This window comes from Pinus tabuliformis, chromosome 5_1, assembly GCF_031772625.1.
Source record: "Pinus tabuliformis cultivar Carrire ecotype Pingquan chromosome 5_1, CPIR1, whole genome shotgun sequence".
NCBI classification, from domain to species: Eukaryota; Viridiplantae; Streptophyta; class Pinopsida; order Pinales; family Pinaceae; genus Pinus; species Pinus tabuliformis.
The window spans coordinates 59,802,394-59,826,795 of record NC_142305.1 but is presented as its reverse complement, the minus strand read 5'-3'; positions in this window follow the sequence as shown (position 1 = coordinate 59,826,795).

Sequence of the window (24,402 nt, the reverse complement as noted above, 5' to 3'; positions counted from 1 at the left end):
CATAATTCCATGACAAATTTGGTAGAAGTATGGAGTGAACTGAGAGTCCCACAATTCCTTATGATAGACATGGATGGGTAAGGGGTCTTGAGTTGTCCACTTCCAACCAATAACAGGGAATTTAGACACATAACATATTGAATCCATACTATATGTAGCTAGGTAAAAAGGAGGATAAATCCTTTGAGATGTGGCCCTTTTGGATCGGTAACTGACAATAGCCGTGATTAGGTTATCTGATAAAATTTTGGCCCAATCTACAATAGTAGCATTTGTGGCAGCATCTAGTAATGGTAACCATTCGGATGAAAATTTATGATATCTGGCATCCCAAATATTCTACAGAGCATGGCAGCAACAAAACAATGTGGGGAGGTGAGGGAACAAATACTGTACATATCGTGTTTATCTTTCTTGAGCGGTTCGTCTTTTCTGGACCAGTATTTGGTGGTTTCTGATAGGTTCTGGTTCTCCTTCACGAATTTCTCTATGAATTGCGTGTTATAAGTTGCCTGTGGTTCAGGAAGATGACACATGAGCTTTAAATCCTGCGCAGCGAATGACCCGATGAGCCCTTGACCATGAACCTTGAACTGTCTACTTTTTATTTCTGCGCTATCAAGTATCCACTTGACCATATTTGTGTACGGGAGGATTTTGGCCTCGTTGTTATCCGATGTAGGAATGAGCAAGCTAGCTCTGTTAGGGTTGCTTCAGAAGAACTCTGTGAGCCAGCAACAGCAGTAACTTCCATTACTCTGAGGTTCTCCTCTTCGAGAAGCCTGTACATGCCTTCCCACGTAGCTATTCTTGCATCTTTGTTACAAGTCGTGTCTGTATATAAAGGTGTCATTTCCTTTTCTTTGAAGCTCGGGGCTTTGTTTTTCTTTCCCATTTCAACCTGTGTATTGCTTTGTATCGTCCTCCGTACTCCGTTCCTGCAATTCACAAATGAAGTAGAAATGAATGACCAGGAAGGGTGATGGGAGAATTTTAAATGCCGCAGACATACCAAATACACCACCTTACGTGAAGTGATTCTTCGAAAAGCATGCGTTCATATTTTATTATTAACTGACAACTAACTTCTTTATTAGCAGTTAAAGCACATAATCATGTGTCAGCTTATGGAAAATAGATTTTCTTGAATATCGTGCCCGAAAGATCTGCGATGGAGCGATTTTGCAATTTGCTTCGCAACATCGCAGATCGCACCATCGCATATCGCAACGTCGCAATATCATAAAATCGTACAAACATAACATCGTAGCGTTTATCTGGCCTAACATCACAACCATCACTTTATCGTGATATCCCAATATCGCAGATCGCAGAAGTTTTATGTATGACAAATTTCGTTAACCTGTTTCCTGCGATATGCGATCTTGCGATCGGCGTCATCGCAAATCAGTAAATTTTGAAGTATTTCTTATAAGTTTTACTTATTGCGACGCAATAGTTGTTCAACACCACAATCTCGCACATGCCGGGATTGCACTTGAATGGTGGCGTCCTACTACCGTTTTACGATGTGATTTTTTAAATATTTTTCCCATATCATAAACTTAGGTTTTAAGTATTCCAAGGAGTTTCCTAAGCTTACGATGGTAACTTTATTTGCGAAAAAGGAATTTAAGCACTACTTTTTCTTTTCCTAAATTTTAATTAAGGGTCGCCACACATTTAGTATTTCGGATGACACTTAAATGAGAAGGGGGGGTTGTTGCTGGTCACAACAAGTCCACATACAAACTCTAGTTCTTCTGATTCTTTAATTTCTTTCTTTTATTTTTCATCTTCCCAACCCCTCATTGCTACCATGTTAGGCACTAATGTGGGAGGTGGAAACCTAGGTGGTAGCCAAGTTCCCAACCAAGGTAATCCCACACGAGGAAGCTCTTTAGGTATGGTCACTAATCCTCCATTACTTCCCTATATGGCCAGTTTGAGCCTTCCCAATTTAAGCCATCTCTTCAAAGATCCCCTTCTCCATAACCTGACTTGGCCTCCCATGCCCACGAAACTTCCCTCATACATTCCCATTTTTGAAGGTAATCCTGGAGAATACCTCACCAATCATGTTCACTCTTTCCACATGTGGTGTTCATCAAATTCCATTATTGAAGACTCCATTTGTCTTCATCTCTTCCAATACACCCTAAACAAAGTTGTTGTTAAATGGTATGTCTACCAACCACATTCCTCTCATTCCACCTTTGGAACTATCACTAAATATTTCCTTTCATATTTCTATTTAGCTCTCTAATATTACAAAGGTACTAAACTATTGACTTCTTTCCATCCAACTACAACAACCCACCTTTTTGACCATGTACAATAATGGTGCATAAGGAGGAGCATGTGTAAAGCCCCTAAGTTTCAAGGTCGTGTGTATATGGATGGGTTTTTGAGAACCATTTTGGCCCCCATAGGTAAATATGTCACCTCTCACTTCCCTTACACTCAGGAAGAATCTCTCTAGATAGCCTTGAAATGCGATATGATCTACGCCCTGTCAGGTTATATTTATATTGTCCTCCCTAATCTGCCTCGACCTACTGCTACTAATGCATTGAGGGCATCTCATGTCAGTGATGGTATCATTGGATCTCCTCCCCACCCTCAACCATCACCATATCCTCAACCTTTTATGAGTTATGGTCAACCCCAAGGGGGACTAGTTCCACTTACATATATCCCTCTCTTAACTTTTCACATGTCCAATCTTATCGATGTACAAGCACATCATATGCATTTCCCCATTTGCATCAGTCAATGCTAGGGTCAGTTGTTGCTCAACCTATTCATCAAAATGTTTCCATGAGTTCTTATTATCCTTATGCATAGCCTAACACTCTAACCCCACTGAAACCAACACCCCAACCTTCCATGCCCCAACCTCCTCTGCCACAATAGCAACCACCTCCACAGAATCAAGCGTATGCTTAGCATAGTGCTACAAATCCCCCTAACCCCAAGAGAAGGAAGAAGGGGAAGGGTAACTAGAACTATCAACGTCAAGGTAACGAAGGAAACCAAGCTAGACAAACTAATGCCCATAAGGGTGACCAACCTAATCTCGCAACCCAGCAACATGGGAGACAAACCAAGAAGAAAAAGGCTCTTTTAACCAATAAACCTTGTCTTGCTGTGGAGTTTTTTTCCATTATACTCATGAAAGTCCCCTTTTACCTCAGATGCATTAGGCATGGGAAGCTCAAGCAATTTCCCCTAGAGGACCTCAACCTATGGCTCCACCTCCTCCTTCCTCTTCCTCGTAGCTAGCGACACTTACAAATCTATTTCCTCGTCAAGGATATGTAGCTGCCTAACCCAGCTAGAACCCTTCCACCTGTCAATATTCATAATATGGAAATATTAATTACTAGATCCGCATGATGAATTCCAAATCCATCAACCTCTAGACTATGTTGTGCCAGTATGACGATCCTCCTGATAAGTCAGCAATTGATTCCCAACCCAAAAGTTCCACTGAGCCCCTATTGTCACCAAATGATACATTATAGATCCCTCTAGCTAAGGTAGAGGTTCAATCTAAGATCACCAAAGGTCCATTACATCGAAATGGTGCTTCTTTTAAAGTCACTCATACATATAGTAGATGACTTGGTGCATTCTCTTGCCGCCATGTCAACGTTAGAAGTCCTCCATACGTGACCACCCCAACAGAAAGATCTACTATCTGCTATGGGCACTGTGGATCCCTCCAATGATCATTTGATCATCTTTAATGCCAATAAATCTAAACATCCCCCATTTTCTTCATCAGTTTCCTTTCGTATATTAGTCTCCAAAAAAAATGCTATTGTTTAGTGGTGTATAATAAATGAATTCTCCTCTACCTATGTGATGGCCACTAGTGTCTGGAAGCAACTTGGTTCCACTAACCTGTCACCATCCACTATCACTCTTCGTGCATGGGACTATCACCCCTTGCAACCCCTCAGTTTATATCGCAATTTCACCACCACTATTGCCAGAAAGACAATCTTGATTTATATCAAAGTCATTGATTCCCCTTTATATTATAACATCTTGTTGGGTCATAGTTACACATATGCCATGTCAACTCTCAGATCCTCTTCCTTTCACAAGATGTGCTTCCCTCATAATGGAAATATCATCACTGTTGATTAGTTGAATTACTATGATCCTCAGTCTTAGAACTCTCCTCAAACCATTATCTCATGGATGATTGGCAATAAGACCACCCTTACCATAACTAATCTTTCCCCTGGAGTCTATAAAGATTACACGTTGCTTGGGGCTTATTATGGCCCACTACCTACTCCTTTTGAGCCTAGCTCTTCGAGTGTTTTCATGCTTCAAGAATCATGGGTCACTAGCAAGAGGTTTACATATTTCCAGCATCAAGCTCCACCACATTGCCCTGCTTGAGACTCAACTCATCTTTCAAGAATAATTCCACCAAGACATTTCCCTCTCGCTGATATCTCTCCCGATCCTTTCCAACCAAGAACCATTCCCCCAGGTCTTTCCCACCTAAGAGTAGTTCATCTAGGTCATTACCCTTCTGGTCAAATACATTTATTATTCCTGCAACCTGGAATATTTTATAATCCTTTAGTGGCTACATTGAATGTTCCTAACATCACTTTGGGGATCCTAGTATGGTACATTGATCCTCCCGCAAACACTATTCCCAACCACCTCAAACCTTACACATTTTTTTACTCTGGTTCAACCTATTCCTACCACCCCTTCCTTTGCTTCAGTTCCTCAACAGACTCAATAGGAAGTGTTGGCTATGTGAGACTTGACCCAGGTTCAGTGTTAGTTAGCCAAACAAATCCCTACACTACTGTCCCTTTCGGCATCAGCCCGCGGAGCGTGAACTGAAGTCTCACTTGAAGTAGTATGGGGGGATGCTAGAACCAAGTTTCCACATCCTAAGATGGTCATGATGTCATCTTATTCCTTCTACTCCTACTTTTGCGTAGGTCCCCAAGTTCTAGGGCTCTATCTGTTCTAGCCCTTTATTCCACCCTTTGGTACCTCCGTGAAGGGGTACGATTGTTCTTCGCACAACCCTAACCCACGGTTCACGTACTTTCACATTGTTAGGGTAGTGTATTGTACAAATTCCCAAATTATCTTTAGTGTCTTACTTATCTTATTAAATGATCACGGTTAGCGTTGTGTAAATAGATATTATTACTTGCATTCAATTAACCAGCATAATTACATACATTCACGCATCACATAAGCATTGCAAATGAAATCCATACACAATATGACAGGATGCATTAACAGGAAACAATGACACAGAACTTGTAGAATGCTTCTCTTTATTGATATCTTCATATGATTACAGACTCTATCCGCCCTGCGCACATAGCTGTAGGGGTCTGCACACTCAGCTGCAGACTTCTACCCTAGGCCTCTATGCACTCAGCTATAGAGCCTCTACCTACGCTACGACCCGAAACTTAGACTTCTCTAAATACTTCCTCTTTATCGCTTAAGACTTCTTACTTCTAAATCTACTTAGAGCTTACTCACTTAGCTCTTTTTATACGATCCCATTTTCTGTGGACCATGGCATGGGTAGATCTTTATAGCTGACTTTACACTTTACAAAATAAGAGCAGACAACCTTTATGAATAATGACATCTTTGCACTCTGCAACCACAAAATGTGGAGATTGTACAACTTTATTACAAATTTTGACCCAAAACATGGGCTTTAAGCACCAAAACTATCCTTGGGGGATCCCATTCCTAGCAGGCCCCCAACACAAACATCGTGACTCACCCTCGAGTCACTCTGCGGGCAAGGATATGTTAGCGCGAAGACCTCCCAACTCAACCTATATGACCACAACCTCAGCAGTGAACTATGCAGCTGCCTGCTTTGCTTCTTCAAACATATACTCGGTCACTACTCCTGAACTGTCAGCCTAAAGATTTTGCTAAGTTCCTTTCAAAGTCACAATCTTTCCTTCAAAAGAGGTCGTAACTGCATAAGCCTCATCCATCTAGGGCTTCAGTCATGCCTTTAGCACTGCTTCCTTATGATGTGCAGCATCCACCTATTCTTTTAGCTGCTTGGCATCCTCCAGCTTTGCCAATATTTGTGTGAGCACAATGGTTTGTGTTGTGCCTTTGACCTCATCATAGCATTGTTGAAGTTCTCGCGCTTCTGTCTCCAGTGGTTGTACATTAGGGTCCTCCTGCAGGCTCGTCGGGATCTCGAAAGACTACTAAAAACTTTGTGTGTAGTCTGCTACTACATTGTGAACCGTTGTTATTGCCTCTATGACAGTGGTGGCATGCTACTCCTTTAATTCTTGCAGGGTTGAAGGTTGGGCCTTCAACTGTAATTCTGTAATATTAAGGTTCAAATCTAGTTGAACCCTTGCCATCTTTGTGCGAGTGTCGTGCACCCCTGTAGCCAACTTGTGGATGAGCACCTCGACTAGTTCTTCCTTAGGAATGGCCAACTCTCAGACCATTCAGCATGCCTCCTCCATGACCTGAATTATACACTTGTTTTGGTTGGTTACCTCGGTCAATACGACGATGGTAGAGTCTCGTTGTAGTGCCATTTGCTCATTGTTAATTCGCTGCTCGTTGATCACTTGTAGGGCGCATTGCTCACGAGCGCTCAACTTCGCAATCACTCCATCCTACAATAGGTGGAATGCCTCTCTAGGGAGAACTACCAGATTCAACCCTACTCCCTTGAGAGCACTGACAATCGGCCTATTAGCTTCATTCTCTATGGTCAATGCTCCATCAGGAAACACTATCACATTGGAGACCACTGCGTGTAGCATCTCGACAGTTTCTGAAGTGCCGATGGTAAGGCTAGTCGACACCATGCCAGACTGTGACGTGTGGGTCTGCAGCTCCCCCAGACCTGTTTGGATAGCCCCCAATATTATTTGTTGCTACTGCTCAAACTGCTGTAGGGCCTCCGCAGTGACATCCCACACCATGTCTCTGATGTCATGAAAATCTCCCTCTGTGAGGGTGATTGGGTCCAACGATGTCTTAGTGGCCTTGGATTTCTTCCTGGACCCTCCTTTCTCTTTCTCCCTAAGATGTTTGATACGAACGGAAGTCGCCTATGGGTCCGCCCCATGCTGCTTTGTCTGATCGTCTGTCTCTTCCTCTATCTCAGGTGAAGGTGACCTCACGCCTTTGTCAGAACCCTGCTCTGTTCCACCTGTTTGCTTCTCCGTCTGCTGAGTGGCATCGTGCTCCACCTAGGCCTTGTCAGTGGCCTCCTTCTTTCTCTTTTTGGCCAGCTGCATCATCTTGAGCTTGGCCTCCTCCTTCTTGCGCTGCACGGTAGACTTGCTCCCTCCCACCGCCAAGTCTACTGTAGTGCGCCATTTTGCTGGCCAGTGATCAAGTATTGCATCAATGGCGTCATCCATTGCCAGGTAAGGCATGTCATACCATGTCTGTGCAGGGTCCTTCCACTACGTGATGGACACATGGTGAAAATCTGCCTTAAACTCCGTGTAGCCCTACAAGTTGGAAAACACCGTAGGCAACAACCGTGGTTTTACATGTGAATGTTCATCTCCATCAAGATCTAGAAGATCTTGTTGTTCTTGATGCACTGCACATCCTTGGTTGCCCACAGTGAAGCGTACTTCACTGCTTCTAGTAGGTCCAACATGACTGAAGGGAATTAACTGTCCTCTGGCAGCTCCCATGCTACCAACACAATAAATAGCAAGAGCCACGCGTAGTGGAACATCTTGCTGAGCTCCTATTCCTCACGACAGTTCACAAGGAAATCACTGCAGAGATAGTTCACCCAATTGAGCTGGAATCCTTTGGTGCACTGGGCTGCTAGCGTGATGACAGACGCCGACACCTCATCATTGTGACACTTCCTCACCACCTTCCCTGCAAAAATCTGCATAGCCACCTTTACAGCAGGGTCACTGATGCTTAATATGGCATATCCACGTGGATTCTTCACAAGCTTAACTTTCTCCGTTATGGCCTCTGCAAGGGCCTACTCACCACATTTTCTACCAAACATCATGGCCGGATTTTCTCCTATGTAGGGAAACTGCATGATCCTGTGGATCAATCTGTCATTGATTGGTATTGGCTCCTCCAGCCACAAACACCCATCATGCACCAAGCATAGTAGCTGCTTGATGACCAATATTGTAATCGAGGTGCGGTTGTAGTGCGACACCCATAGCATGTTGAGCAGACCTCCCTTGTCTACTCCTCTGAGCCACCTCCATGACTCCAATACGGTCATCCTAGTGGTATTGTCGATAATGCAGTGCATCAGTTGCTCGGTCTCCAAGTGCGGGAACTTCTCATGGTCATCCAAGTCGCAGGCTTCGAGTTTTGATAGAGGAACCCACCCCAAGTGTGGTCCTTCGAAGACAATCTCATCTGGTAGCAGTGGGGCTTGCAAGGGGACCTTGCTTTCGTCGATATCTTTTGGCACCTTGGTCTTGCCCTTGCATGGAGTGACATACTCAGGCAACCAAGTGATAGGGTCAACAACGTGGACTTCAAGTTCCTCCATGTCTATCCCCACGTCCTCGTCATCCATTAGGATGTCTTCGATTTCTTCTTCCTTCGGCTCCAGATTAATGGATTTTCCCTTTTCTTGTGCAAAGGGCTTGTCCTTTGGTGGGTTTCTTCATAGCGATGCCTGCACTGGTATTGTAGGCTACTTGCCCTTGTTTTCATTTGGGCTCTCCTTGGTTGGGGTGGGCTTTAGTCTCGGTGTCCTTGGTGATTTGGGGACTTCCACTAATACTTTGGCAACCTCTGGAGTAGCTTCTTCTGCCTCCATGACAACTTATGGCACAACCTACTTGGTTGTCACTACTTTGATATCCATAGCTTCTGTGGGTGCCAACATGATGTTCTGCAATAAATCCTCTATCACCTTCGACAATGTCTCAAATACTGAACTGGATATCTAGCTTTGAAGTTCTCATGGTTCATGTGGGCCTGAGAGCTCAACAACTCAATTCTCAAAATGCCAAGTGTTTTTTGCTAGGTAGCCACCTATAATTTATAGGGAATTTTGAATTCATATCTGATTGTTCCCCTCTCATTCGATTCATTAATGCTGGATTGACAGCAAATTTTCAAGGATATGAGCCATAATTTTCATCTTAAATGGTGCCCTCTCGATCCATTTGGCCACATTTCTACCGTCAAATCATGAACAGTGACTTTAACGGTCTCTTTCCGGCCAACCTGCGCTATTTATCCCTGGGTAGCACAGTCCCCTTTGAGCTGTCATGAACCCTATGACACTTCCTTGCTTCGCATAATCCTCCAATCACGTAGTTCCCCAACTCGGGCAGTGTAGTGTATAGTCCCGCGCCTCCTTTCAGCTACCTAGAGTGCTAAGACTATGCTACCTTCATGTAGTCACATGTCTGAACCACCGATGTATGCTTCAATCGACTACCATTCACCTTTCTTGGCAAGGGATCTCCATTCAATTTGACCAACTGAACTGCTCCTCCGTTGGTAATCTCCTTGATGACATAGGGCCCTAACCAGTGCATTCTGAATTTCCCTAGAAATTTATCAAACTTTATGTCATATAACAAAACCAAGTCATTTACCTTAAAGGTTCATAGCTTAATGTGCCGATCATGCCATGCTTTTTCGCATTGCTTTTGGACCTACTGGCAAAATCTAGCTAGAAATATCTCTTTCTCAAGCTCATCTAGCTGCAAGAGACTCTCTTCCAGGCTCTGTGATCCATCATACCTGTGAGTGCCGCTATGCACAAACTAGGCACAATGTATTCCATGGGCATCACTACTTCAACACCATATACAAGCCTAAAGGGTGTCTTTCCAGTCAACTTCTTGCATGTCGTCCGATAGGCCCATAGTACTGTGGGTATGCACAGGTCCCAATCACTTCACTAAGTGTTGCAAACCTTGGTTAGTGCGTTCTCTAGCACTTTATTGAATGATTCTACCATCCTGTTATCCTGCGGGTGATAAGGCATGCTCTTCTGGTGTTATACCTAAAATTCCTCTGACAGCACGCTGATCATCTCATTTAAAAAGTGCGTACTGCAATCACTCATCGAAATCTATTGACACCCAAATCATGTCAGTACATACTCAAAGAGGAACTTTGCAGCAGTCGTGCCTATGCAATCCTCTATAGGCTGTGCCTCCACCCATCAAGTTAAATACTCAGTCACGGTGATAATGTACCTCACTCCCATCTTATTCCCTTGGGCTGAATGGGTCCCACAAAATATATCGCCCATTTATAAAAGGGTTGTAACGTCATTTGTGGGTTCACAGGTAGCTCATCCCTCTGTGATGGCCTTCTAATATTTTGACACACATCACATGCTTTGTAGTAAGCTTTTGAATCCTGATGGAGGGTTGGCCACCACAACCCTACGTGTAGAATCTTCTGCACAGTCGCTCTCCTTACATAATGTCCTCCTACGTCGCCCCCATAAGAATCCATGAGGACACGTCTCCTTTCAAACTATAGTACATATCATTGCAATATCTCAATAGACCCCATTTTTTACAGATGCCCGGCAATGACGGAAAATTTTGTTGCATGCACCACTAACTCCTTATTTTGCTAGGCGGTGTAACCTTCCGAGGCAGTTCCTGTCGTTAGGAAGTTATGATATCTTCAAAATGACCATCCATGATTCGCACAGCAAATAGTTGCGCATCAGGCAATCCCTCCTCCAAATTAGTGGGATCTTCCCCTATTTCAATGCATGATAGATGGTCTGGTCCTGCGTTCAGTCATCCATGTTTCACAATAACTTCAAAATCATACTCCTAGAACAATAACAACCACCTGCAGATTCTCCCCCCAACACAGGCTTATTGACCAGGTATTTCAACGCGGAATGATCCATATACATCTTAAAATGGCCACCCAACAAATAATGTCTAAACTTCTGGAGTGCGTATACCATGGCTAACCCTTCGCGCTCGGTGGTGGAATAGTTATTCTCCGCCTTGGATAACCTTCTGCTTGCAAATGATATAGGATGGTCCAAGTCTCCTCTGTCGGCCTGTGTCAGTACTGCTCCCAGCACTATACATGATGCGTCGACATGTACATGAAACTCCTTCTTCCAATCTGGGAAGACTAGAATCGGCGCGGTGACCATCTTTTCTTTCAATACATCCAATATTTTCATACAATCCTCATTCTAGTAGAACATGACATCCTTTTTCAACAACGTTTCCATAGGCACAGTGATCTGGGCATAGCCCTTGATAAACATTCTATAATATCTAGTATGTCTTAACATTGCACGCAGCTGTTTCATATTCCTTGGCACTTCCAAGTTAAGTATCACCATGATTTTCGTGGGATCTACCATCAGTCCCTCTCTACAAACCAGATGACCCAACAGAGTCTCAAAAGGAACACAAAACAAGCATTTCTTAAGATTAAACGCAATTAGGTATCTTTTATAGGTATCTAGCATCAAGCGCAAACTTTCCACATGGCATTTCCCCAGCACAAACACAGTCCAGCCATCAAAGTACACTTATAGAAACTTGTGAATAAATTCCTTGAACGTAGCAATGACTACGCGAGAAAAAATCGCATGCGCATTCTTCAATCTGAATGGCATTATAGTGTACTGAAAACATCCCCACTCAGTTGTGAAGGTTGTCTTGCTTCTATCCTCCAGCACAATTTTGATCTGATGGTACCCAAGGAACCCATCACTGAAGGAATATACTTCGTGGCCACCTACATTGTCCAACACTTCATCAGTGAATGAAGTTGGGAAAGGATCATGCACACAAGCGTCATTCAACCTCCTGAGATCTACGCATATCCTTATTTCATCCTTCTGCTTCTTTTCCTATACCATCATTAGGCTTACCCAATTAGATTCTTCTATGGGCTCAATGATGCTTGCCATGAGCATCTTGTCTAGCTCTAAGCGGACCTTCTCCTTATACTTCGGATTGAGACGGTAAGGTCTTTGCTTAACCGGTTTCATGTCAGGCTTCAACGTGATATTTATAACACCAAGGTCTCCTATTATCCCTTTTAGATCCATAAACTTGGTAGGGAACAAATCCTGGTATTCGCGGAGCAATTCAATGACCTTATGCATCGTCACATCATCCTAGTAATCTCCAATATTCGCAAATTTAGGCTCTACCTCCGTAACCATATTTACCTGTTTCTTTTTTAGTGGCACGGTTATATCAGGACTCTTAATCTGTGGTCCCTCAACATCACGGTGACCTTCTGGTTCAGGGATGTTAATCTTTCATGGATCCTCATCTTCTTCATCCGCGGTCATGTTATAGAATTCTAGCGTATGGCTCAGCTGAGTAGTCCAATCAGGTTTAATTAAGTCCAAAGGATTTTGCAGTATCCTAAAGATTGTTGCTTTCACTTCTTGTAGAGCCTCATCAATACAGTCAAACCCATATTCAAAGCTGAATGTCATTATGAATCCTTTGTGCAGAATATCCCATTCACCTGTACCATGGTAGAGCTCTATTTCCAAGTACCATTTCATTGGAATGACATCCAAGGTGTGACAGAACAAGTGCACCCATTTGGGTTGGGGCTTTGCTCCATAAGCCTCGACCCATTTGGCAAAGTGTGCACGTGGATCACCCTTCCCATCATACTTGTATGTCATTCATACCTTTAGCTTCCCAAAGCGTGTTCTCATCATCCTCCTACATTCATGCCAGTCATGAAAGCTACCCTTGTGCGTACCCGACCATCTTGTGGGTGTAGCGCACAGTGCCCAGTCTAAAGCCTGGAAATGCTACTTCTCTAGTACCTCCCTCTCAAATGCATCCAAAAATATATCTACATCATTCAGGCCATCATAAGTGGGTAGATTTCTTACCTCTAACGACACACAGCGTAGTGACCAGGTCATCATGTTATAGCTTAGTGTGGATACTTCATGTAACCGATTCTACCAGCGCTCTAATTCTTCATCAGAGTCCAAGGTGCAATAACTCTCGCAATCCCATGTAATTCATCCATCCACTATTGGATTCACCTAATCTTGGTCTCATGCTGTTATCTTATAGATACAATCCAGATCGTCATCGCTCTCATAATCGTAGACTAGTTCAGTATAGCGCGATCCTTCAGTAGGATCTAGGGGTACTATTACACAGAGTGATTTATTCTCAAATATCATCTTTCACTTCTCTAGGTTGATTACCCCATTCATATTAGTAGCCCAATCAATGCCAAGGAGCGTAGGGTATGGGTTGTTGTCATCCACAATTTCTATTACATCAAAGTTCAACAATGCGCTCGCACCTTCAATATCTATAATCACCCCTTGCAGCTGGCCCATGGGGATGATCTTTTGTTGATTTTCCATCCTTAACTGAATCGAAGACCACTGCAGTACAGGTCTTCCCATTCACTCCCAAGTCTGCTTTGGTAGGAAATTTGCGTCTTACCCCAGATCCAAAATAACCTTATCCATTTCATACTCTCCTATCTATGCGATCAATCTCATCTCTCATCTAGTCCTTGTTTTATGCTTACCAATATTTCATACCATGTAGGTTCACTCAGAGTGTTTCTGATGCATCTATTCATAAACTCCTGTAATCCCTTCATGGCCATTCTATCACGCAACAACTTCATGCAGGTCTCTAGAAATGTCGTAAGCATAGAAGGTTCCATTTCCTGATCAGACTTATCCTTACTCTCTGAGGTGGAGGCCTCAGCAAAGCTCATCTTTGCTTCCATGAACAATCGGGAATAATTTAATAGATTTTTCTAGTAATTGCTCAAGAACAGTACCTTGACTTGGTCTATACTCAGTCGGCTACGTTACACGAAAAAATCCCCGACCTTCCATTTCACGTGAATGCTCCAAATCAAATTTAGCCTCTTTCACTAGAGCTTTGCGAACCCATGCGCTATCTTCAGGTTGTTTCCTCTTATCATCTCCTATTGCAACTCCACTTCTAAGCACTATATTCACATTCAGATCCTCTTTGCGAGGCTCAAAACGCATCATCTGCAGGTTCTGAGTTGGATGAGGTGGTAGCATTGTTGGGCATGCAATCCCCCCAAGGCATGTTTTGGGGCTCAAAGCCCAAGTTTTGACTTGATATGGTTGTAACGTCTCTACAAATTGTGGGTGCGGAGCGCGAAATGTATGTTAGATTCATAGGGTTGTCCGCCCTAAGTTTTGAATGTAACATCGGCCTACCCATGGTCTGCGAACCAAGGAATTGTATAAATAGAGCAAGGCTCTAAGTTGTAAAGACATCTAATAGAGAATGGGAATGAAAGGTATTAGAGATTAAGTTGAAGTGTGAAGTGTGTCTTGAGTCGTAGAGTAGGAAAACGCTCTACAGCTGAGTATGCAGAGGCCTAGTAGAGTCCGCAACTGAGTGCGCAAACCCCTACAGCTAAGTGCACAGGGTGGATTCGAGTCTATAATCAGAGAAGAGATTAATAAAAAAATGTTTTGTTACCAATTCTGTGTATCTGTTCTGAGTTATTACATGTTTGATATCATTTGCGAATATACTATTTCTTTACTGTGTGCACTTGTAGGAGTTGCGAATATTGTCAAGTATAACTGAAAGCATTCAAATAAGCTAAATTAATCAACTAATATCAGATTATTAGTAAGGACTTGGATAATAACATTGTTCGGCCCCCAATTAGGGCTGTGTGAAGGCAGCACCCCAGGCTGCGAGGAATGGGTAGGTGCGCATAGCGATGTGTGTGGAGGGTCGAACCGCAGACCAATTGAACTCATCAGACATCTCCAGGGTGTGGAAGCTTAGTTCTAGCACCCTCCCATACTACCTCGGGTGAGACCTCAGTCCACGCTCCGCAGACTTTTTCCGAAAGGGCCAGTAGTACCAGGATTTGTTTAGCTAAATCAACTCCGAACCTGGGTCAGGCCCCAACAAGCCAACAAATGGTTCTGTTACTAGGACCAAGATCTACATAAGGGATATATGATGTCGTGTCACTAGAATCCAATGAAGAAAGAAATTGAAGGCTGGTTGGACAGAAAGATTCATGAGTTCACGGTGCAGGAAAATAAGAATCTGCGAGTATCAAAGGAACAGTGGTTAGAGCACTACTTATATATGGAAATCCATGAAATTTTCTTTGCATCCTTCCCCTCTGAGCTATTCGAGTGGATCGCAAAGCTAGAAGACAATCAAGGAAGTTGTAGGCTCGACAAACCAATTGTGTGGACTCCAGAGTTGGTGTGCAGACTAGAAGCATTGGAAGATAAGATTGCACGCGATGTGGACCATTGGCTCAATCAAATTATAGGAGGGTTTATCACTAAGTTCATCGTAGATACTTCAGTCAGCTACAATGAGGCGGAACGATGCTTCCTCAAAGGACCGTGAGATAAGTACATTAAATCTTTTAACACTTGGATTAAAATGCTATTGTGTGAAAAGCAGGTTATGCGAATAAATTGATGTTTGGGGCTACGTGGAGTGGGAGGATCTATAGAAATGAAGGCAGCGTAGAGATAGAAAATAGCCCCTTGATTTCACCTTGGTGAGAAAGTGAGGAAGAGCTCGCAAAAGTTTCACCAAGAAGTGCAATCAGTTTGATAAGGCAACAAATTCCACGCATGCCACCTCCACCTACACCACCACCAATCTCACCATCTTGACCCCCATCTCCACCCACACCACCTCTGCCACCACCACAGTTCAATATGGCGAGCGCGATAAAATTTCTGCTGTTCAAAGGAGTAGGGAATGAAGATCCGAACCAATTTTGGTTTGTGGTAAAAGCTGTATGGGAAGCATAAGGAGTCGTGGATGAAAATATAAAGAAGGAAACACTAGTAAGCACATTACAGGATCGTGCACTAACATGGTCCATTAAGCATTCCAATGACAATCCAAATGCAGGGGTCATGGATATCCAAGCTGCGCTGAATAGGGAATTTAGTAGGACAAAATCAGAGACACCATCCATTATCGGGTTTAAAGAAATCACGATGCTTCCAAGCGAGACCCCCTGGGAGCTGGATAAAAGACTGAAGGGTATGATTCGTGAAGCCAACATGACCTTGACAGATGGGCAGCACTGCACATGGTTTGTAGCATCACTAATGCCACATCTAAGGATAGTGTTGTCACAGTAGAAGTTATCCACCCAGGCCGAAGCTTTGGAGATTGCAATGAGACTACAAGAGACCCCAATACAAGATCCTGGCATGGGAGTCCAACAAATCCACACGCAACTAAAAAAATTATGTCTGGAAATGCAGAGTTTGAAATAGGACAAGACAACTTGCCCAGAGGCATGCGAGGAGGTATGGTGCATAAAGTGCAATGGACAGGGACATGACAAGGACCATTGTCCAGTCTTCACGAACTATTTGGTGGGAGGAGGGCCGATGCCATTAAGACAAAAGGCATTAGTAGGACCAAGCGCAGTGCCTACATTATGGTGCAAAGTTTTTCAGATAGGAGGGAAGCACGCTACAAATAACTGTTACCTATTACAAAAGTATATGTAGACGTCCCAACAGTTGTTCTGTAATTTATGCTAGTTAGTAGGCCATGATGAATGCACTTGTAGAAGTTATGAACTGATGATGGATCAGACTCATGCCTACAGAGTTCAAACTGAAACACGAGCCCTTGATCAAAACATGGGGATGGTGTGCGCTAGATTTCATGGGCACGGACGAGGTTGAGGCAAAATGGGACTAGGAAGGGGTCGCGGACAACTGCTTTGTTACAATTGTGGAGGGCTAGGGCATTATGCCTGTGATTATACAAATCCGACGAGAGCCTCGTGTTTATATTGTACCTAGTTTGATCATGAGATGGAGGACTGCCCCACACTGATAGCAAGGTTGCGCGATAAAGGAATACTCCAGCCTCCCCTGACTCAGAATCTACAAATGACGAGGTCTGAGCGACGCAAAGAGGACCCGAATGTAAACATCGTGCTCCGAAGCGATATTACGACAGGAGATGACAAGGGCAAGCAACCCGAGGAAAGTGCTTGGGCTCACAAGGCTCCCACATAGGAACCAGAGTTTGATTTGGAGTGCACGAAGGAGACATTCATGGAAGCTAAGAAGAGATTCACAGAGGCCTCCACTTCAGGTAGTAACGATCAACTAGAACCGAAGATGGATCCTTCAATGCTCACTACCTTTCTAGAGACATGCATGAAACTACTGCACGACAACAAGGCTACGAAGGGACTGTAGGAACTCATCACTAGGTTCGTTGGGTCAGGAGAACTGCGTGTAGTCTGGAAGCTCAGGAAGCACACAATGTGAACATGAAGGGAGATGAGATTGACTGAAAAAATCGGGGAATGTGAAATGGATCAAGTGATTTTGGATTTAGGATCAAAAGTGAACGTATTGCCAAAGCAGACATGGGAACGCATGGGTAGGCCTGTGTTACAATGGTCCCCTATTCAATTGTGAATGGCAAACCAACAAAAGATCCTACCGATGGGAAGATTGCGAGGAATAATGGTAGACATCAAAGGTGCGAGAACGCTTGCAAATTTCGAAGTGATAGAGATTGTCGATGACAACAATCCCTATCCCACACTATTGGGAATATATTGGGCCACTAATATGAATGGGGTGATAAATTTGAACAAGCAAAAAATGATTTTTGAGAAAAAGTCACTGCGTGTAGTGGTACCTTTTGACCCTATGGAAGGATCGCGCTACATAGAGCTAGTACATGATGATGAGAGCGATGACGATCTAGACTGTATCTACAAAATCACCGCACAAGAGAAAGACTGGATGAATCCAACTACGGATGGTAGTATTTTGTGGGAGCACGAAAGCTCCTACACCTTGAATTCAGATGAGGAAATAGAACGATGGCAGAACTGGTTACACGAGGTAGCCACGCTCAATTGCAACATGATGGTAAGATCATTGTGTTGTGTGAAAACAGAGGTAAGGGATCTGCCTATGTATGACGGGTTCATAGTGGTGGATGAATTCTTGAACAAATTTGGAAGAGAAGTGCCAGAATAGCAGCGTTTTGACGCTCTGAAATGGGAACTCTGTGTTACGCCTATAAGATGGTGGGATACACATCAAAGCAATTTTGAGAATTAGCGTGAATGCAGAATGGTGATGCTTATACGGTTTGGAAAGCCTCAACTGTGGATGGAAGCTAGGTATGATGGATGAAACAACCTGTGCGCCCACCTCTCTAGGTGGGTATAGGCATATGGTATGCAACTTGCACGAATTCACACTGTCCTCACGATAGAAAGCAGGAACAACAAGCAGGAGCGGGCATAATGAGGGCGTAAACGACAAAGTATGATACAACCAAGCGTGCCAGAGATTATACATAGGGAAGCCTTTGAAAAGGTGTTCGAAGTGTTGAACATGGTCCACCATGTGAGATGCATTGACTAGGAACTATGCATACCAGTGGTTCTATGGACTTATAGGACCATGTGCAAAACCCTGACCGCGCAAGCACTTCCGAAGCTAAAGTATGAAGCAGAGGTTGTGATCCCTATGGAGCATGTGAAGCCTAGTATACGCATAGCAACACCCATAGATATGATGGTTCGCGAAGCCCGGAATGAAGTAATCACACAGCCGTGAGAAACAGAACACATAAGACTCGAGGAAGGAATCTGACACGGAAACATTAGACTTTGCAAACTTGAAAAAGACTGGGTATGGCTAAGGGATAAAAGAACTTTGATGGAAGCAAAGGTCAAGAAGCTAGAAGACGAAATAAAGGAAGCATTTCTCATCAAAAAAATGAGGATGGTAAGGCAAGGTGCGTACAATGATACTGAAAAGTTGGAAAACTATCGTCGTGAACTAGTTAGCTTACTACCTTGGTTTGGACCGTATATCGCCAAACGTAGTGACTAGGGTAGCGCATTGCAAGTAGTAAAGTGTGCAAGGCTGACCACAACTATGGAAGGTGGGGATTCTTCGTGAACCATAGTGGAGGATGGGATGGAGCCCCACATGGGTGGTGCGACCACCTAACTAGCCACAGGAAGGACAGTCTTAGCGCTCTAGCAAAGGAGGCGCAAGACTATAAACTATTCTACCCAGAAGCTGCATGGTATTGGTGATGCACACAGAAACAAAGTGTCACAGGGTCCGCGACTGCACAAAGAGGGTTGTGCTGCCGCACGGATTGGCCAGAAAGTGATTGTTGGAGTCACTATTCATGATGGGATGCTCGATTTGAGGCCAAATTGAGCGGGCGACAGACATTTAAGATGCATTTTATGGGCAAGATTTGGGAAAATCTACCACTAAGAAAGCATTAATGGCCCGAAATTAGGGGGAACATTCGAATTTGAATTCAAAAGGCACTATAAAACACAAAGGGCTAGCCAGCAAACAACACTTGGTCATTTGAGAATTGAGCGCTTGAGCAAAGCACTAAGCATTGATAGCTGGGTGATAATTGAGCCCCTAAGTTCATGAGCGACAGAATACAACCAAGATACGATGAAAACCACTAAGGATGGTTTGGAGATCGAAGAGGTAACTGTCGGTGAGGCGCTACAGACCCAATGGTGGAGGATGTTCCAGAAGGTGTCAGGGTTGTGGCAAAAATCCCCAAATCACCACGAACGTCGAGGTCCAAGAAAGATAAACAAGCAATGGCCCCCGTACACATGTCCCCAAGGAACCCACTACGCAGTAAGCTATCAATGGCCGATAAAGGAAAAGTTGTCACAATCGACACAGATGAGGAAGAAGTAGACTTATAGGCCCTTATCATCACAGTGGAAGAAGACAAAGATATGTAGGAGGATATTCAACCTATACGCTCTGCAACAAAACTTCCCACGTATGTCCCTCCGTGGAAAGGGAAGACTAAAGTGCCGAAGGACCTGGATGAAACCAAGAGTTCACTCTAGACCCTGCTCCTCCCAGATGGCATTGTGTTTGAGGGCACACACCTAGGCCGTGTGCCAACCATGAAGTTTGAAGACTGGGACCTCGCTGACCATGAGAATTTCCCGCACCTAGAGACTAGGAACCTAATGAAGCAGAACACTGAGGGGGTGGTGACAATGTTAGAGCTGCAGAAATGGATACATGGTGTGGAAAAGGTCAGGTTGCTGCACTTACTATGGATACCACATTTCCACCGCATGCCCATCACCATTTTCATCATCAAGTAGCTGCTCTGCCTGGTGCATGATGGGTATCTATGGCTGGAGGAGCCTATCCCCATCATGACAGACCTCATTCACCACATTTCTCGGCTCCCCTACAAAGGAAAGGACCCCGCAACCATAGCTAAAGGAAAGGGAAGTGATTTGGCCCTTACAGAAGCCATGAAGAAAAATACAAGCTGGAGAAGAAGAAAAGGGGCTACGCCATCTCCAATATCAAGGACAAGGGGGTACCCATAGCAACCCAACTCCTCAGAGGAAAATTTATGAGGAAGTGTCGCACTGATGAGGTACCGACATCGGTAGTTGCACTGGTCGAGCAGTGGGCGGAGGGGGTGCAGTTCAACTGGTCGAAATTCCTCTGTGAGGAATTTGGTCCAGTTCAACTGGTCCAAATTCCTCTGCGAGGAAGTTTTGAAGAACTTTCGTGAAGCCCAGGAGCAAGGTAAAACCTTCCACTACATGTGGTTGTTGTTATCCATAATGCTCGTAGTGGGGGAACTACCAGATGATAGCCACTTCCCCAGTATTGATAGAGAATTATCGGAGGCTGTGAATTATGCTTTTCTCTAGGCCACAAAGGATGCGAAATGGATACGCGACACCAAAATCTTCTAGGTGCTCATGGAGATGAGCATCTAGGTGTGGATCAATTGAGGGCCTCGCCTATCACCTACAGTGTACAACAGTCTGCAGAGTTTTGCAGAGTTCAAATTTGACATGCATGATATATACATCAGGGCACGCAAGGATACAATGAAGTCGTGGATGAAGCTCCCATTGATAGCCACTGATGATTCCATATTCATTGTCTTAGAGACATGGCCTCCAGAATGGTGTGCCCTAGACCTGGCAGAACTAGAGAAGGCGGCAACGCAGAAGAAGAAGGACGATGCCAAGTTGCGTGTCACACAATTGGCCGAAAAAAGGTGGCAGAAAATAGCAGTAGCTAAGGAAAATGTAGCGCGAGAAGTGATACGAAAAGCCACAGAGCAGAAAAAGGTTGCAGAAGCAGCAACAACAGCACAAGAGGCATAGGAAGAAACAGCGAAGGTGGATGAGGACCAAGCAACATCATCATAGGGGCAGGAGGTAGAGGAAGTAGAAACAACAAAAGGGAGTGTAGACCTAGGGGATGCATCCACACAGTTAAAGTGCCCATGCATCAAAAAGAGAGTGGGACCAAGGAAGAAGGTCAAGGCCTCAAAGTTGCCCATTCACCTGATCACCTTAACTGAAGGTGATCTCCATGACATCATTGAGACGATTCGTGATGTCACCAATGAAGCACTTCAGGATTTTATGCAGGAGCATGAGACTGTGTTGGAGACCCTCAGGGCACAGTTGCAGGAGTTACAGGTGCATCCCCCTCAGGTGGGTACCCTTTCTACCCACCTCATAGTAGGACCCTTGGTAGCTAAGCAGATGCTACGTGCACAAATGGAAAACACATTAGTGTTGCTGGAAGGTGCCCTAGTCACATCGAGTGTGAACGATAGATTTTCAGTTAACATGTTGAAAGGCTTTGGCCTTAATTTGGTTGCCCTTCCATGAGAGACACTGTATCTACTACAAGATGGGATAACGACAGAGCTGCGGACCATGGAGAGTCACACGATCCAAGTTCTTAGTGAACAAAATATAAACATAGAACAAATCACCTTGCAGCATGATGAATTGGTGTCACAAGATCAACACTTGGAGTAGATGGTAGATGACGCTTGCTGAAGCATCCTAGAGTTGGCCATCTCAGCAGATCTACCGGTAAAGGTGCAGATCAACAGATTGGCAACAAGAGTCCACAAGTCCAGGGAAGAAATGACAAAGGTTCAGCTGGAGCTTAATCTTCAGATCATCGAGCTGCAGTTGGAGGTGCAACCTTCCACTCCCCCAAAAATTAGAGAACAATGCGGTAGTGCTATCGCAACAGGGTTGGAAGAAATTTGGGGTGCAGTGCGAGACTGTACCGGCATGTTGGAACAAGCACTTGAGGTCCTCACGACTTTGTAGGAGGACCCAAACATCCAGCGCATGGAGACAGAGGTGTGATAACTCCAGAAGAAATGCAACAGTGTCCAAGGAACTGCGTAGATAGTAGTCCTCACTCAACGCCTTGCGAGAATGTAGCAAGCTAAGGAACTGAAGGAGCAGGTGGATGTGGCGTGACATAAGGAAGCAATTCTCAAAGCATGCATTCAACCATGGATTGACGAGGCCTTCACAATCACGGTGAATATCGAAGGAAATCTTGCACAAATATAGGGGATGCACGCGCAGATGCAGGGAAGAATGTCGAACACAAAGGTCTCAAAAGAACGGATGCAACAGGTTCAGCAAGCAATAACTCAGTGCGCTGTCGACATCAGTACCATTCGAGAACAGTTGGAGGGACTCCACGCCAAGATCACTGTGCAGATAGAGTGACTCGAGGGTGAGTCACGATGTTTGTGTTAGGGGCCTGTTGGGCATGGAATCCCCCCATGACATGTTTTGGGGCTTAAAGCCCAAGTTTTGACTTGATATTGTTGTAAAGACTCCACAAATTGCGGGCGCGGAGCGTGAAAGGTATGTTAGAGTCATAGAGTTGTCTGCCCTAAGTTTTGAATGTAATGTTGGCCTACCCATGGTCCGCGGACCATGGAATTGTATAAATAGAGTAAGGCTCTAAGTTGTAAAGAAATCTAATAGAGAATGGGCATGAAAGGTCACAGAGATTAAGTCAAAGTGCGAAGTGTGTCTTGAGTCATAGAGTAGGAAAAGGCTCTTTAGTTGAGTGCACAGAGGCCTAGTAGAGTCTGCAACTGAGTGCGCAGACCCCTGCAACCGAGTGCGCAAGATGGAGTCGAGTATGTAATTGGAGAAGAGATTAATAAAAAAAGGTTTTGTTACCCATTCTGTGTATTTGTTGAGTTAATACATGTTTGATATCATTTGCGAATATATTGTTTCTTTACTACATGCACTTGTAGGAGTTGTGAATATTGTTAAGTATAATTAAAAGCATAGAAATAAACTAAGTTAATCAACTAATATTGGATTACTAGTAAGGACTTGGATAATAAAAATGTTTGGCCCTAGAGTAGGGTTGCGTGAAGGCAGCATCCCAAGCTACGAGGAACAGGTAGGTGCATGTAGCGACGTGTGCATAGGGTTGAACCGTGGACCACTTGAATTCATCAGATGTCTCCAGGGTGCAGAAACCTAGTTCTAGCACCCTCCCATACTACTTCAGGTGAGACCTCAGTCCACACTCCACAGACTGTTGTCGAAAGGGCCAGTAGTACCGAGAATTGTTTGGCTAAATCAACTCTAAACTTGGGTCAGGCCCCAACAAACCAACAAGCACCCCTTTGTCATGTATCCTTGCTATCAGTGTATGATAGTCTTCTGTTTCATGATCAAACAAAGTGCAATATTTGCATGAAAGATGCGTTGCATTAGTGAAATCGCGGGCGTAGTGTCTTGGTCCTCCGTAATTGTAGCAGATTAGTTGTCCCCAACCTTTGCCAGGTCCTCCTCCACCTCGGCCTCGTCCGCACCCCTGAAAGCCTATTCATGCCATCCCCATGCTCTGGTCAGGGGGCCGCATTTCTACCTAAACCCTATAGGCGGGTGTTCTGTCCATCATCAATTCATAACTTCTGTAGTTGTGCTCATCATGCCCTACCGGCCTACAAAAGTTATAGAACAGTTGTTGCGGTGTTTGTACAAACTTCTATAGCAAATGATAGTTATCTATCATATGTTTTCCTGCTATCTGACATATAACGCACCACAACACAAGCCTTGTGGTTGGTCCTGCTTGAGCTTCTAGCCTCAAACGCATTGGTCCCCCTCCTACAATATAGTTCTTAAAGACAGGCAATGGTCTTTGTCATGCCCCTGACCCTTGCATTTCAGGCACCATACCTCTTCGCGTACCTCCGGCCAAACTGTTATGTCCTGCTTCAAACTTTGCATTTCAAGGCAAATATTTTGCAACTGCGCATGGATCTGCTGAACCCCCAAATTTGAATCCTACATCGGTGTTTCATGTAGTCTCATTGCAATCTCCAAGGCCTCTACCTGAGTCATTAAATTTTGTTGTGACAGCGCAACCCTTAGGTGTGGCAGGAGTGAAACCACGAACCACTCGCGGTGTTGTCCATCTGTTAAGTTCATATTAGCTTCGTGGATTTTACACTTCAACCTCTAATCTAATTCCCAAGGTGTCTCGCCTGGTTTCATCATGAT